The sequence below is a fragment of the Chenopodium album genome, chromosome 5 (assembly GCF_948465745.1).
Source record: "Chenopodium album chromosome 5, dcCheAlbu1.1, whole genome shotgun sequence".
Taxonomy (NCBI): Eukaryota; Viridiplantae; Streptophyta; class Magnoliopsida; order Caryophyllales; family Amaranthaceae; genus Chenopodium; species Chenopodium album.
The window spans coordinates 48,513,795-48,529,648 of record NC_137838.1 but is presented as its reverse complement, the minus strand read 5'-3'; the positions used below and the strand labels follow the sequence as shown (position 1 = coordinate 48,529,648).

Genomic DNA, 15,854 nt, shown 5'->3' with positions numbered 1-15,854 from the left:
CCATAGACAGAAGAATTTCTACAAGCAAATTCTGGCAGATTCTGGTGATAATAATAATCACTGAGATCCTCCAACTGATTCTAGCGATTCAGAGGTATCATCAGATCCAGAATCAGAGATGACAGCTCCAAAGAAGCTTAGTGATTACTCACAGCCAAAGCTTACAGATTTTCCACACCTTACTCCCACTCCGGCTCTTGATGGGGTACAGTTTGAGATTAAACCCCAATTTATAACGATGATAGAAAGGAAGCAATTTAGTGGAGCTAGGGGTGAAGACCCAAATCTTCATATTGCAGACTATTGTCAGTACTGTAATACCATCAGGCAAGCTAGGGTCACACAAGACCAGATCAGGGAGATTCTCTTTCCTTTTTCTTTAACTGGAAAAGCCAAATTATGGTTTAAATAGAACTGCACTTGGTATAACTGACTGGAAAACTCTTGTTTTGAATTTTTATAACAAGTATTATCCTGCAGAGAGAACAGCGGTACTACGGAGTGCAATTCAGAACTTTGCCCAAGAAGCCGATGAAACTTTATATGAGGCCTGGGAGAGGTTCATGGACCTACAAAGAGAATGCCCCCACCATAATTTGGCACAATGGCAGTTAATCCAAGCCTTTTACAATGGCATTTGAAATTCGTCTAGAATAATCTTAGATTCTGCAGCTAGTGGGAGGTTTATGGACCTTAATGTTGATGATGCAGGTCAGGTTATTGAAGATATGGCGATACATAATTCCCAATATGGGAATCCCAGAGGCTTTGCTAACCAGTGTTGACTCTGTATCCTTTTTGCAAGCTCAATTAACCTCTATCTGTCAGAAATTAGATAATCTTAGCACTGCTAATATAGCTAATGTTTCCGCAATTAATAATAATGCTAATGAGGCTTTCTTTAAAAATTGTGGAATTTTAGGTCATTGGGAACAAAATTTCAGGAGTTCCGTGGAGCAAGTGAATGCCTTTCAAGCATATTGGCAGAATAACCCATACTCCAACACCTACAATCCTGGATACCGATATCATCCGTACCTTTCCTACCGGAGTACTAATGTTCAAAATCCACCACCACAAGAACCAAAGGCGCCACAACAACAACAACAGAAATATTACCACCCCAATGCTGGCTAGAAGAACCAACCACAACAACCCTCATCATCTTCCGACCCTTCTTTGGTAGAAATTAGAGCGATGCTGGTTAACATCATGAAGCACATGGAGAGTAGTGATGCCCAAATTGATTCAATTCTAGCACACAATAAAATTATAGATAATCAAATTGCGCAACTTTCCGCTACTCTACAAGCCCGCCAATAGGGAGCTCTGCCAGCACAGCCGACCAGGCCTATGGATTAAGCCTATGCAATTACTCTAAGGAGTGGTTCAAACTACGAAGGGCCCCCTATGCCCAAAGTTGATGATCCTGTTTTAATAAATAATGCTAATCTTGATTTCATTAAACCTGACAATGTAGCTAATAGCCCTGCAGGGCTAAAGAGTAGTACTAATATATCTAATTCTACATTGTAGGGTACGACTCCAGAGAAGGTGGCCACTCCAGATAAGAGCAATAATGCTCCAAAGCCAGTTATCAAACTTTCATTCCCCAATCGTCACTTGAAGACAAATTTGGATAAAAAGTTTAGTAAGTTTCTAGAGATGGTAAAAGATTTGAAGGTAACAGTACCCTTCACTGAAGTAATCACACAAATTCCTGCATATGCAAAATTTATGAAGGAAATATTGACAAGAAAAAGGTCTATTAGTGAGGTAGAGACAGTAGCTTTCACTGCAGAGTGTATTGTCGTACTTCAAAATAAATCTCAACCTAAATTAAAAGATCCGGGTAGTTTTTCTATCCCTTGTCATATTGGAAATCTAATGATTGATAATGCATTGTGTGATTTTGGTGCTAGCGTTAGTGTTATGCCATTATCTGTGTGTTCCAAGTTAAATATGGGTAAATTAAAAGCTACTAATATTACTTTACAAATGGCCGGCCGTTCTTTCAAATACCCCTTAGGTGTTTTAGAGGATGTTCTCGTTAGAGTAGGTAAATTTTATATACCTGTTGATTTTGTTGTTCTTGATATGGCTGAGGATATGCAAACCCCAATTATTATGGGTAGACCATTCCTTAACACTGCAGGATCAATTATAGATGTGAGAAGTGGCAAACTGACACTATCAGTAGGGGACGAAAAAATTATTTTTAATCTTAATAATACCCCTAAAAGCCCCATGATAGAGGAGAAGTGCTTTAGTGTTAACGTGGTTCAAACATATTCTAACAAGCCCCAAGCTCTTGTAAAAGATCCCTGGAGGCAGTATCTTGTGTTGCATCCTTTTCAGATGAGATAGACAAATGGCAGAAGGAAGTGGATGAAATAGAAAGAGCCCTCTACACTGTCGGTCTTGGCTTTGAGGATGAAAAGGTGGAATTAAACAAGGAAGTTGTGAAAATTGAACCAACGTTGAGTGTACCGCCGGATCGAGTTGCAAGTGCTAAATGTAGTGACAATTTGAAGAAACCCTCGATCGAAGAAGGATCTTTAGTGCGTAGCATTGAAGAACCCCCAGTCCAAGTCAAGGAGGATCCACTAGATAAGGTGAATTGGCGTCCCACAGGGTATGTCAAGAAGCCGCGTCGTAGCCTAAACATCGCTCGACCAGGTGAGAAACCACCCGACTAAACGTTAGGTCAAGGGTCCTAGTTCTTGTACTTGGTAAGAAGGTCGTGCGGGACCTGGATAAACCAGCGCTTTGCTGAAGGAAACCCGTATTTCCTGCTTTTTAGACTAGTTTTTCTTTTATTTTACTTTTTTTTTTCTTTTTTTTTTTTTAGAGAGAAGAGAGGAGAGTGCAATTTTACCTTTTGCAAGTGTTTTTGTACAGGTATAGATTTGACAGGTACGGAGACTTAAGAAAAGAAGATGAAAATAAAGAAGAGATCCGATTTGGGCACGGACCCGAACGGGCGAGGCTCGCCCGATCGGGCGCGCAAGTAAAGAAAATTTTAGCTTTATTTTCGCCCGATCGGGCGCGCAAGTGAGGTTGGAAATCAAGCTATTTTCGCCCGATCAGGCGAAATTTTTGAAAAATTGAGTAAGGTGAAAAGATATACCGGGCGAATCTCGCCCGATCGGGCGAGCAAAGAGCGAAAATTCCTTTCACATTCGCGCCCGATCAGGCGTGCACTTAAGTTTTCAGAACAAACTATTTTTGCCGGATCGGGCGAAGCTTGCCTGATTGGGCGCGCCACTTTTTGGCCGACCTATTACCTTCCTTTTTTCCTCTTCTTTTCTCACTTTCTCCTTATTTCATCTTCTTCTTCATCACTTTCTCTCTCTAAAACCCCCATTTTCATACCTTCAAACTCTACTTCTTTTCAAGATCTTCTCTAATTCTTTCATCAAAACTCAAAAATTTATACATATTCTTAATCCTCTCATCTTTCCCTTCGATCTACACTAAATTTCTATCACTTTCTCTCAAATTTTTTTCAAGACCCTAAGAGAGAGAAAGCTTCAAATTCCACTATTTATCACAAAAATGGCCTCCAAAGGATTTAGAACCGTAAGAAGTGAAAGCTTAAGGCAACAACAATCACCATTGGTTGACCCGGAGCTGCAAATTCGGGATGGAGCGAGGTGGTGATAACCTCACAAGAACAACGGCAAAGGATGCTCAACCTCATCTCGAGGCAAATAATTCCTTCACGCTTTGTTCATTATTCTACGCTTTCTAGATTAGGAATCGATAAACCGGTAGAAAAATTGTTTAAGGGTATTGGAATGAGTGGTTTGTTTCAATTGCATTATGATACTTATGATTATCTAACTTTAGAATTTATTTCTAGTTTTAATGTGATAAAATCTAATGCTTTGATTACTCATGTCCAATTCCGTTTGCTTAATAATGATGTGAGATTGACTTTGAAAGAGTTTGGTAAATTATTTGAGTTGAAATCGGATAGACCTACTGAACCATCCCAAGACAAAATTGCCATTGTCTATCAATCCCTCACAGGGGATGCTAATCTAAACCTCCAACATGCCAAGGGCACTTGGATACAACATCCCGTGCCAAAATTTTGGCAACGGTTTGTTGGCCTCACTATCTTTGGGAGGCATGAACCCGCCAATGTAAGGAGGGATGAACTAGAGTTGTTAGGGTCTTACATGATCCCTAGGAGTGACAAGCTAAACATACCTCATAGGATAGCCCAACACTTCCAACGGGCGGCCAACGCGGGTGAGAGTGGTAGGTCTAGGGCCCCTATATATTTTGGCGGTTTAGTCACCCACATAGCGGTCAAGCACCTTAACTTTGTTCCTAACAACTTTAAGAAGGTAGTAGGCCCAACTCTTATGGACTTACTCTACTTAGGTATCCTCAACTGGATCAACTCCATAGGGGGTGAAACTTGGTGGGTAATCCAAAGGGAGTCGGGTAGAAGGGACAATGCCTTTATGTTGCCTAACCCCGTTTTGACTAAGTTAGAGAAGGGTAAACATTCTTACACCTTTGTTTTAGGTAACCAAAGTGAGGCTCAAGCGGCTCACCAAGCACCACCTTCACCACAACCTCAATTTCACCCTCAACCACCACCCCATCCCTACACTTATGACATCCCCATTTCTTCCACGAACTATAACATCGACCCAAACGCCCCTTATGACTTCTCGGCTTTTAGGAGCCAACTAGATAGGATTGAGATGGGGCAAGGGAGAGTGGAGAGTATGGTGCAAAACATAGATACAAGAGTAGGGTCTCTAGATAGGAGGGTGGGGCATGTGGAGAGAAACCTTGGGAGGGGTTTATACCCCATGTATGATGACTACGCACGTCGGGGGGCTATTCCCCCGACTCACTTGTTCCCGATTGGTTTCAATATCCTCAAGGAGGATATTCGGACCCAAGTGCCTTTGGTACCTATGTGGACTACTCTTCGGTCCACGGTTATGGGACCGATGCTCCTTTTGGTGGGCTTGGGGGGAATATAGACCCTAACTATTTTGCAGGTGGTTCGGGTTACGGAGGTGGTTGTTCAAGCCATGGAGGAGCCAGTCCTAGTCATGGGGAAGGCTATTCGAGGATGGATGAAGATGAGGAGTAGTTACTCTAGCTACAATCCCAAGTCAATGAGGGAATTGCTTGATTTGGCTTAGCGGGATGATCTTGTTTTGGTAACTCTCTTCCTTTTCTCTATTTATTTGCTTTCTAGTTTAGTTTTTTTATAGCTTTCCTATATTAAAAAAATACAAAAAAAGTAATAAAAAAATATAAAAATCAAAAATACGTTCCAATGAATTATAAATCATGCTTCCCTGTGCCCCATACTTGAGAAAATTGTTTTAATTCTTGGTTATTGAAGATAATTATTGTGGATTAGTTGATCATGATTTGAAGTTTGATTGCTTAGATGCCTTAACATGCGTCAATTTTGCCCAACTATTTGTGAATATAGTGCTTGACTAGTTGATTTGGTTAGGAATGTGTGTTAGTTCCTGGTATGTCAATGAATTTGAGTATTGATTTGCAACTATAAGTAATTTTTGTATGACTCACTATTATGCACATTGTGGAGGACGAAGGCATTTGTTCTTTTAGGTGGCGTTCAGATGATTGTAGATACATTTGTTCCCTTCTTGCTACCCAAGTTGTTGCCTTGACTTTTTGTTGTTTATTAGCCACATTACAAGTCTATTTTGCCCCATTGGTTACTAGTCCCAAGCTTGGTTTGGGGGAGCTATTAGTGAGTGAGGTGAGGGAGTTTGTTGTGTGCTTATTATTTGCACAATTTGGGTTGGTTTTGAGAAGTTATTTTGTTTTTTATCATGTTTATTTTTGATGAGTTTGAAAGTTATATCTTCTTGAAAAAATAAAGTATGATGTTATGAAAAAAAAAGACAAGTTCAAGAAAAAAAAAGTGAACTTCAATACAAAAAAAAAGCAAAAAGAAAAAAAATTGTTCAATGTACAAATGTTCAAGTTGGAGGTTGATCAAAAGGAAGAAAAAAATTGAGCTTCTATGAAAAATTCAAGTTGTAAAATAAATTTTGTTTATTCACTCTAGCTCCTTATTATTATATCTTATGAGTGAAATTGTAAGAGTTGGGATTGTTTATATTGTTTGGAGTTGTATTTGGTGGATTTTTGTTAGAGTTGAGTTATGTAGGAGATGTTGATCATTATTTATTTTGATCATGGGTTTTAATAGGATTTTCACCCTTAATCATAGCTTTTCTCTCACTTGTTCCCAAATGATTCCTACGCTTTACCCTAGACTTACATTACAAGTTTTAAAGACCTTCCGAATTTTGTGCATAGAGTTGTATGAATGTGAAAGTGTTGTTTATCAATGCAAGTTATGACTTCATATATTTCGATTCGACTAGTAGGTTGAGCGTACATCTTTTTATACACACGAGAGTGTGAGTTGGGAGGGCATTGTTCACATAAAGGGGTTGGTTGGAGAGCGATCGAGTACATCTTTTACTTTCCACATAAATGAGAGTTGAGTGTGTGAGCACTAGTCTTGAATTCTATATGCTCTTGTAGTTTGCTCTATTTGACAATTGTTAGGGAGGAAGGGTGATTAGATGGATTTGATTGGTTGACTTTAAAGAATGTTTATTGGATTTACCTTGAATTGTGTGTGCTTAATTTTTACATTTTAGGGTGAAGCATATTTATTTATTCATTGATGAGATCTTTGCTTAGGGACAAGCAAAGGTTTGGCTTGGGGGAGTTTGATGTGTCTATTTTATATAGTATTTTACCCCCGTCCCTTGGTCATAACTAGTAGTGTTTTTGGCTCTTTAGAGCCACTTTTATTACTAATTAGTGTTTTCTAGTGTTTTCGTAGTATTGGTTGACTTTTGTAGGAAATGGCACTTTTGGAGCATTTTCCCTGGTTTTCATGCATCAACTACCGAGATTGGAGGAGCACGACCATATTTGAAGCCCAAGGCATGTTAAAGTCATCAAGCCAGTGATTAAGGGCTCGGTAATTGAGATACCGAGGTATTTGGACCAAGTGATCAAGACCCTAAGTGGATATCCGGGTTGGGCCGAAGTAATAAGCCCAATTGAAGTTCCAAGCCTCGAGGTGAAGCAAGGGCCCGATCGGGCAAGCTTAGCTCGAACGGGCGTGGCGCGCGAGAGTTTGATGGTGCGTGGCCAAAGGCGCACCCGATCGGGTGAGCTGCTAGCTCGATCGGGCACGACTGTTTAGAAGAGTACGCGAAGAAAAAGGCGCGTCCGATCGGGCGCGTGTTATTTTAAGGACGACGATTAAGTTTGTTTTAGTTTAGGATTCTTGCTTAGTATAAATACTTTTCCGTTAAACAAGTTTAGGATCTTCTTTTACTCTTTCTTAATTCTTTCTTAGATTTTCTCTCCCTACTTAGCTTTTAGATTAGTTTCTCTCTCTTATACTTTGTTCTTAACTTTATTCTTAATTCCAGATTTCTTTGGTAACAATTTCTCTTCTCTTAATCTTAGTTATTTTTTTTATTCCTTTGATCATGTCTTGCTTTATTACTTTGATTTGTTTAGATTTAATTATGTGTGAGTAGTTTTATTTCTAGGGTTTATGGAGATCCATAAATAATATGAAGGAGTAATTTATTGTTGTCAATTGTCAATGCTAGATTAATTTCCTATTGATTGATTTAATGCTCTGTGACTAGATTTGCGCTGATCTTTTATGCATGAGTTTGACAATATTGATTTGAGATTCGAGATATGAGAATGATGTTTAGGTCTAGTTTCAATAGGCAGGTTAATTTATAAATGGTTAAGTCGAGATTCGAGAGATGAGATTTAATACCGGTAAATTAATTGTGTGATTATAATACGTAGCGAAAGCCTTCTATAATCTGATTAATTTATGCATTGATAATTGATTATTATGTTTTACCCTGGAATATTATTTATTGGTGAACATATGCCCTAGGCCTTTTAATTCGTTGTTTTCTCCTTATTCTTAATCTTTGTAGTTTAGTTCCTTTCGATTATAATATTTAGGTTACTTCATAATCTAGATTATATCAGTTAATTAGGAATAAAAAGACTTGTTTCCCTGTGGATTCGACCCTACTTCCCTATCTATTTTAGTTAGTGGTTTTAGGAATTACTTTTGATTAGGTGATATGACTTTAGCCTGTCACCTACTTTAAAGCATGTGGTGAATATGCTTGGCACTCTTAGGAAGTGGGAATTGACATAATACGATTAGGGACAAGGAAATTAGGGAGCTGGCAACAAGTTTTTAAGGAGCTTGTAAACCGTTCACGGATTATTTAAGGCAACCACGATTAAGGGACAACAAAAGGCAACAACGATTGACCCGTGAAGATTACACACCATTCATAATCCATGAGATTTCTAACTCCATATGGTTTGGAACCACGAAAGGAGGATCGGGGGTGATGGTACGAAATGAGTCATGGAGTCACGTTCGCCCATAATGGCCTCTACTCGATTCTTATAGTGAAAAGCATTCCTGCGATCTCAAAGGCATGCAAAAAAATATTTAATTTGCTCCAAACTATTATTAGTATATATTGGTTGAATATTAATGCAACACATTATTCTAAAATATCGTGATCAGTTTGATTAACAACAAGATTAAAAAGGATCCTAAACCGATTGTCCAAATTATGTTATTAGGCATGATTTTCAATTACATTTTCCCTTTAAACATGCAATATGGTGATCATAAAAATAGAATACAAATTAATATTAGAAGCAATTTAACAATAATAGCGTTAGTCAAATCAAATAATAAATTAACCTAATCCTGATACTAGGAATACAAAAATAAAATAAGTAATTAAATAAATTAATTACGTACTCACATTCGGCTCGTTCCCTTATATTGCTACATCATGAATAAATTGTTAGTAACTTCAATAAAAAAAAATATAAATCAAATGGAAATTAAATTAAATAAAAAGTAGAGTTGATTTGGTCCAAACCCTCAGTTATTGGTAACTTTCATGCCTTGGTTTAAGGACGGAACCTCGGGTGTTGTATGGACTCCTTGGAGTGCTTAAGGGAATAATGGTGTAATTAGAAATATATTTTTAAGGCTTAGAATATGAGAGAGAGAGAGAGTGCTTAAGGGAATAATGGTGTAATTAGAAATATAGTTTTAAGGCTTAGAATATGAGAGAGAGAGAGAGAGAGAGTGAGAGAGAGAGACAGAGAGAAGAGAATGATTTTTGGTATAAAAGAGAGGAAGAGAGAATGATTTGATGCCCTGTACATCAGAAATGAGGGGTATTTATAGGGAAAATGAGCAGAGGGAACACGCGGAACCCTAAAAAGGATAAAAACCCTAAAAAACCGCCGCAACACAGGAAATAATGCCGTGACACGGCAAATTATGCCGTGACATAGGAATTGTTTGTGTGACGCGGGATATTTTAGAGCGACGCGGGAAATAATTAACCTGCGGCAGTTAAAACGTGTGAAGAGTTTACACGAAGAAAACACGAATCATCCCCGTGTCACGGAATGGGTACCATGACACGGGAAATTGTACCGTGACGCGGTGCAAAATCCCGTGGCGCGAAAACGTTTCCCGTGACACGATAGATTTTCACGCGGAAAAACAAGAAAAAAAAGCACCGTGACACGTTGAAAATTACCGTGTCACGGCACTAGGCACTGTGCCACATCAGATTTTGCTGTGACACGGTGTTTTTACACTATGCGCAATAATTCCAGTTTTTACGCGTTTTTAAAACCATGATAACTTTTGATCCGTAGCTTGGAATAAGGAATATAATATATCATTGGAAATCTTATCAAGTCTACTTTTCAACTCAATTAAAATCAGGTTAAATTAGTTTGTAGATTATAAGATATGGCCGTTTTAGTAGAAGGCTGTCGGATTTGGGCCAAGTTTAATTTTATTTTAAAATGAGACCATATTTTTGAAAGTGATTCGAATGATTTTATAAATTATTCTAACACTTCACCAAACCTGGGTTGATAAACATTCGTTTTCAAACTATGGTGCTTATTTAATTTAAACAAATTCCCTTTCAATTAGCAAAATATGACAATGATGACAAAAAGTAAAGCTTAAACAAAATCAGATATAGAAAGTTTGCTCACATTTTCATATCTTTGTTGAAATAAGTTGCAAATTACAACTTACATTCATCAATCTTGGACAAAAAAAATCACACCCAATTACGAGCTAGACTTTTCTTTCCATTTTGGGTTCAGTTGTGAAAATTATATTATGTATTTTGCCAACTATAAAAAGTTGCTTTTAAAAACAAAATTTTATTTAAATTGTTGGACTTTTTCCAAATTTTGAATTCTAGTTCAAAATAACCTATCTCTAATAAAAAATAGTATTCAAAATTTCCTTTCTGAATTTTTGTTTCATTTCCTCAAATAAATAAATTTTCAGATTCTTAATAACTATTTGGATAATATGTGTATATACATTTATATTTTCAAAAGGAATGAACTAAGATTCGACTTCTTGGCTCGAACTTGTTCACATTAGCTTAGGGATGGTAAACAAACCACCTGCAAGACCAAATTAAATGATTGATAAGAACAAATAAAAATATTTGATGTTCTAAATCAACTTTGAGAATAAAATCACCACAATGATCTTTACAAATTTTTAGACATTAGGTATGATATAATAAACCTTAAACACAATTGTTTTTGTTTATAAACAAGCAAAGAACTAACTTGCTTTCTCGAACATGACTTAAACTAAAATGTGAAAGCCATGTCATCATAGGTCCATCTCAATATCATGATTATATGAATGGCCTAAACAATAGCTAGTCATTAGAACTACCCCAAATTGTGGGGCTCCAAGACTTGAGAAATAGCAAGAATGCGCATAACCCGACACATGGGGGCTCCAATATCCACCAAGAAACAAAATGAGATATTCATGCCATTCGAGCTACTTTCGAGAATCGCCTAAATAGTTGTAGATCTCGAGCTTTATAATTTTCAAATGCATCACAATGATTTAATAATCATTTTGTTCCTTTGAAAATTAAGTTTGCAACTGAACTTGGCCTTGATACAAGTTACATATTCGAGCCATTTTCAAGTTTAACTTCAAGAACTAAGCTTAGTGCATAAATGTTGTTTCAATACTTCAATTTACTCTAGAGATTAGAGACTATGACTATTATAGAGCAACAAAATCATGATACTTGCTCATATGAAGGTTTAGTACTCAATCATTCATCATGAAAATTGTATCAAGGCACGTTATTAACATAAGACAAACAATTTCATGAGTTAGAATGTAAACAAAAGAATCCTAAATTCGAAATTAAGGAGTTTTCATTCTAAATTATTCTCTACTGTTGCACACATTGGAATTTTGCAAGGAGGATAACATCTACTTTCTCGAGCTTCAAAACAGTGACAAAATTTGAACTCAAAAGAAAGAATTCAAAAGTAACAAGAATAGACGAAAAATTTGAACAACGTTTCATTTTTCCCCCTACTTGTTCTAATGAATGACCAATATTACTAGGCTTAGAAAATTTCTTTGTTAAAACTATGAATGGTCAAAAAACGGTTTAAACACACTAGTTTAATCGTTTCCAAGATCCTAGTTGTTATCATAATAAGACGAGACACGGGATTTATAGACCTATTTTAAGCAACATGAAAGGGTCTAATTATTAACAACAAGCAAATCATCGAAGTCACCCAACACTAGGGTCTACAACATTCAAAAATGTAAAATGGGGGCTTACGAACCCGAAATTTAGCCAAGCTACACCAGTTTGATGATCTCTTCAAGAATTTCCTAAACTAACTAGTTTTGTGCAAATCTTGAAATCACAGTTTTATAAGTGAATAATAATAACCATCAGTTAATTTTATCATTGATAAAGCCAATTTTGCAACTTACGCATGAAAAAAATAAACATGCGTCGCAAGAACAAATTCATGCTATTATAAAAGTTCAAAATTTTATTAATAATTTTAATGCATAATTGTTGTTCTAAACACTTTAATTTACATTAAAATTAACAAGTATAATCTATGTGAGTAAAAAAGGAGAGAAATAAAGATCAAGCACAAAGTTAAAATTAGAATGAACAAAAAAAAAAATAATCATATATGCTTGACATGCTCATACAGGATCAATACTTTATCACTTCACATGAAATTTGTTGCAATATATTGCTTAAATATGTCACAACAACAAACAAACAAATTCATGACAACAAATCGAATCAAAAACCCCAAATTTTGTTAGGATTCTTCATTCGATTTTTCCATTTTATTGACCAAGATTAAATTCTGATAGAATAAAAGGAGAAAGATTTACTTTCCTTAGCTTCAAACAACAACCAAAATGGAAAGAGATCAAGTTGGAGAAAGATGAGAAGAAGAAAGTGAGCTGCAGATCGCGCTTCTCTAAATCTTTTACTAATTCAAATGTTGCGCGCAACTCATTAAGTTGCGCGTGGCATCCCACCGCAACCCAGTTTCTTGCACGCGCTTGGTCAGCACGACCTACTGAGTTGCGCGCAGACACTGGTCACTTAAAAGACCAGTACTCAGATTTCGATCCGTTTTGAATTTTTCTCAACGGTTTTGTACGTTGTTAGACGTAATAACACGGGAATTATCAAAATCTTTTAAAATTGCTTTGCATCAAGTAATTTCTTTTCTTCTTTGATAGTTTTTTGCATCATTTTGCATGCACACCGTGCTTTGTGCCTTCCCTAAGCATACGTTTTGAACGTTTTTAGTAACAGTGTCTTACGACGTTCCGTGGTGGTGCTTTACGTAAAAGCACCCATAGACAGGTTTGTCATTTTACTATACTGACGTTATAAATGTCCGGCTTTTCTTCTTTTTTTCACGTCCGAAGCAAAAAGGAAGGCGTTGTCATGCAGCGTAAAAATGCAAAAGGTGTATCGTACGACGCAAAATTGTACGGCGTAGGTGTTGCGTAAAATTTAACATCAGCCCAAGCTTTGCGAGATCTACCTCTTGGAACTAAAAGGTAGGGGATTACTTTAGGCATTAGCTCACGAGTCGACATGCGCTTCGAACCATCAGGAACAGACACTTCTTGATTGGAAGCAAATACGGTAGTTAGTGAGCTTACTAGCTTACCAGACAGTTAGGGTGTCCGTCCACCCCCTATATAAAGAAGCGACAAGACGATGTCGTCACGTGCCCCCAGTCCTTAGACACGTGTACTCATCTTGTGGAAAAAACAGCTGAGATTGTTGTTGACTTTCTTCCCTCTCACTGGATTTGGATATATGCCTCCAGTCCTGAGACATGTATTTCTATCTTGTGGACATCCGGCTCGAATACCGGACAATTTCGGCTCATATACCGAAAACACCTTTTTCATCTTTTTACTTTGTTAAAGTCAAGCTAAATTTTCAATGACATATCGAGGGACTTTAGTCCAACGATGACATGATTGAGAGGAAATCATCCCCTTTACTCCTTTTTTAAACCGATCTCTTCTCATGACTTGACATCACCCAGAACACCTTTACTTGTGAAAGAGTTCTACAAATGCAAAGGATCAATCTAGATTCTTTAGCACGTTCAGACTAGAGATAAATTTTTCTAGCCTTAATAGCTACTTGTTTCAAACACTTAGCGAATCAAGAATCGTTTCGACATCCTTAACATTTCTGAAAGATTCTCTATTCTTGAGAACATCGTAGAATGAGTCTCGGATTTATTTCCTTGACTACTTTGATCATCTTCTATTCTAGACTTGATCAAAGTGGGGGTTAACTGTATACACCTACTTTTGGCCTCTTGTCCCGAAAGGAAGTGCGATGATGTTACAAAAATCCGTTCTTCATGCTAGATCAAAGTTGAATTGTTTATGGACTATGAAAAGAATTACGAAGTAAGTCAAAACCCATATTTGAGACCAAGTTATCTTAGAGCCTTTTCCAATTACTAATTAGGCCTAAAACGTGTTCATACATGTTTAAACTTGATTCATAACGGACCCAAATTCGTCAAATGCAATGATTGGATCCAATGGAACCTACATTGTTGAAAATCGTGCAAAACACATAAACCAACCACCGAATTCACATGCAAGGCCTATATATATGGATAGACCTTTTAAAGATATTTCCAACGGTATATTATAAGCCCAATTCTGAGCCAAAACGAAGAAGTTATGATTAAAACACTAAATCGGGCCCTAAAACCGACACCCTTGCACTCCAACGGCCATAACTTTTAATCCATAACATATTATAACCTAATTTCAACAGAATTAGAAAGTAGACATTTATAAATTTCTAATGATATCTCACACGCCTTAATCCGACTCCACAATAAAAAGTTATGCAAGTTTTAAAAAGACGCTTTTGTATAAGGAAAACCGCAAACTAGCGCAACTAAATCAGTTGTGCGTGCCTGGCGCGAATGACTCTTTGAGATGCGTGCAGCACCTAGCGCGACTCAGAGAGTTGTGCGCGCCACCTGATGGAGTTGCTCTAAAATCCTTAACCTAGATCCCTACGCTTATAAATAGGGTTCTACGTTCAGCATTATGAGGACGGAAAAATCAAAATTAAAACCCTAGTATTCTCAAACCCCTAATCTCTCAACTTCTCTTACTATGATACTACTTTTTAATCTCTCTTCCCAAATACTTTCCAAACCTAATTGAATTCATTGAAGTCCTTGGAGGTACAAAGAAGAAAGAATGTTCATAAACACGTTAAATGGAGATTTAACATAAAAGAAAAACGCTTAGTTTCCTGAGCACTTAGATAAATCACTTTTCTTTTATTGTTTAAATAACTTTAATTGATTAATTAGTGTTGTTTGATTACTTACAAAAAATTTTAATTAATTAATTCATATAGTACTCTTTCGTTAATCAAGACTAGAATTTGAATAATTAATTGTTGTTTTATTACTTAAGACAAGGCGAATCTTGTTTATTTATTGTTCTTTCACGAATATTATTAAATAAAAATAACTACTTTTGCAATGTAATTCCTATGAGATTAATGCTTGTAAATAAAATCAACTAACTTAGTATTTAGGTATCACGTTGCATATATTGTTTGGTAATAAAATTGTGAAAAAGGAAGAGCTAGTAGTGGCCGTACTAGGGCTAAGATAGAGATTCCCCTCAAAAGGGAACGTTATCTTAGTACCCTCGCTCCCAAACTCATTTCTGGTTTATGTAGACTAATTTGGGCATGGTTAAACTTTTGATTTGTGCTAATTATCCCTTGAACTCTACTTGGGAGAAAGGCATGAACGAGGTTTATGAGTTTTCCTATAACTCATTGGCGACTCCTACTTGTTTCTTACAAAAAAGCGTGATGAGAGTATCATTTCTAATTCAAGGTCTCTCAAACAGTCAGGAATTCAAATCCTAATACACCCTAACAAGTGTAAAGTCCTAGGCTTTTAAGCGGCCATGGGGATCTGAGGAAGGACCCCCTACGATGGGATCACCCCCCTTACAGGCGCATATTTTTGGGAATCAAATATATGGGTTCAAACAAGTGGTTTAATTGGAGGATTAATAGCCGACTTACCCACCTAAAAAAATGACGGAAAACACGCGCATACGAGACTCTCTAGACATGGTCAAAGTGTACATACGTATTAGTGTGTGCTTTATTTGTGAGTGCAAGTGACATTCTTTGACTCTTGTGTAAGACCATGGGACTAAGTGCTTAGACTCAATTAAGGACTAAACAAGGTTACTATTATTAACAAAATAATCGAAATGATTAACAAACTTTTTAATTAGACTTGTCGTGATGACTCGAGCAAAATTCTGAACTTTTGCCAAAGCAACAAGACTG

General features: G+C 36.9%; 1 non-coding gene across 1 annotated transcript; it reads right to left on the bottom strand.

The window, feature by feature from the left end:
* Positions 1–491: 491 nt before the first annotated feature.
* LOC145633526 (small nucleolar RNA R71) lies at positions 492–598 on the bottom strand. The gene has a single exon (XR_014112846.1). It is a non-coding gene; the product is annotated as a small nucleolar RNA R71 (small nucleolar RNA).
* Positions 599–15,854: the final 15,256 nt, after the last annotated feature.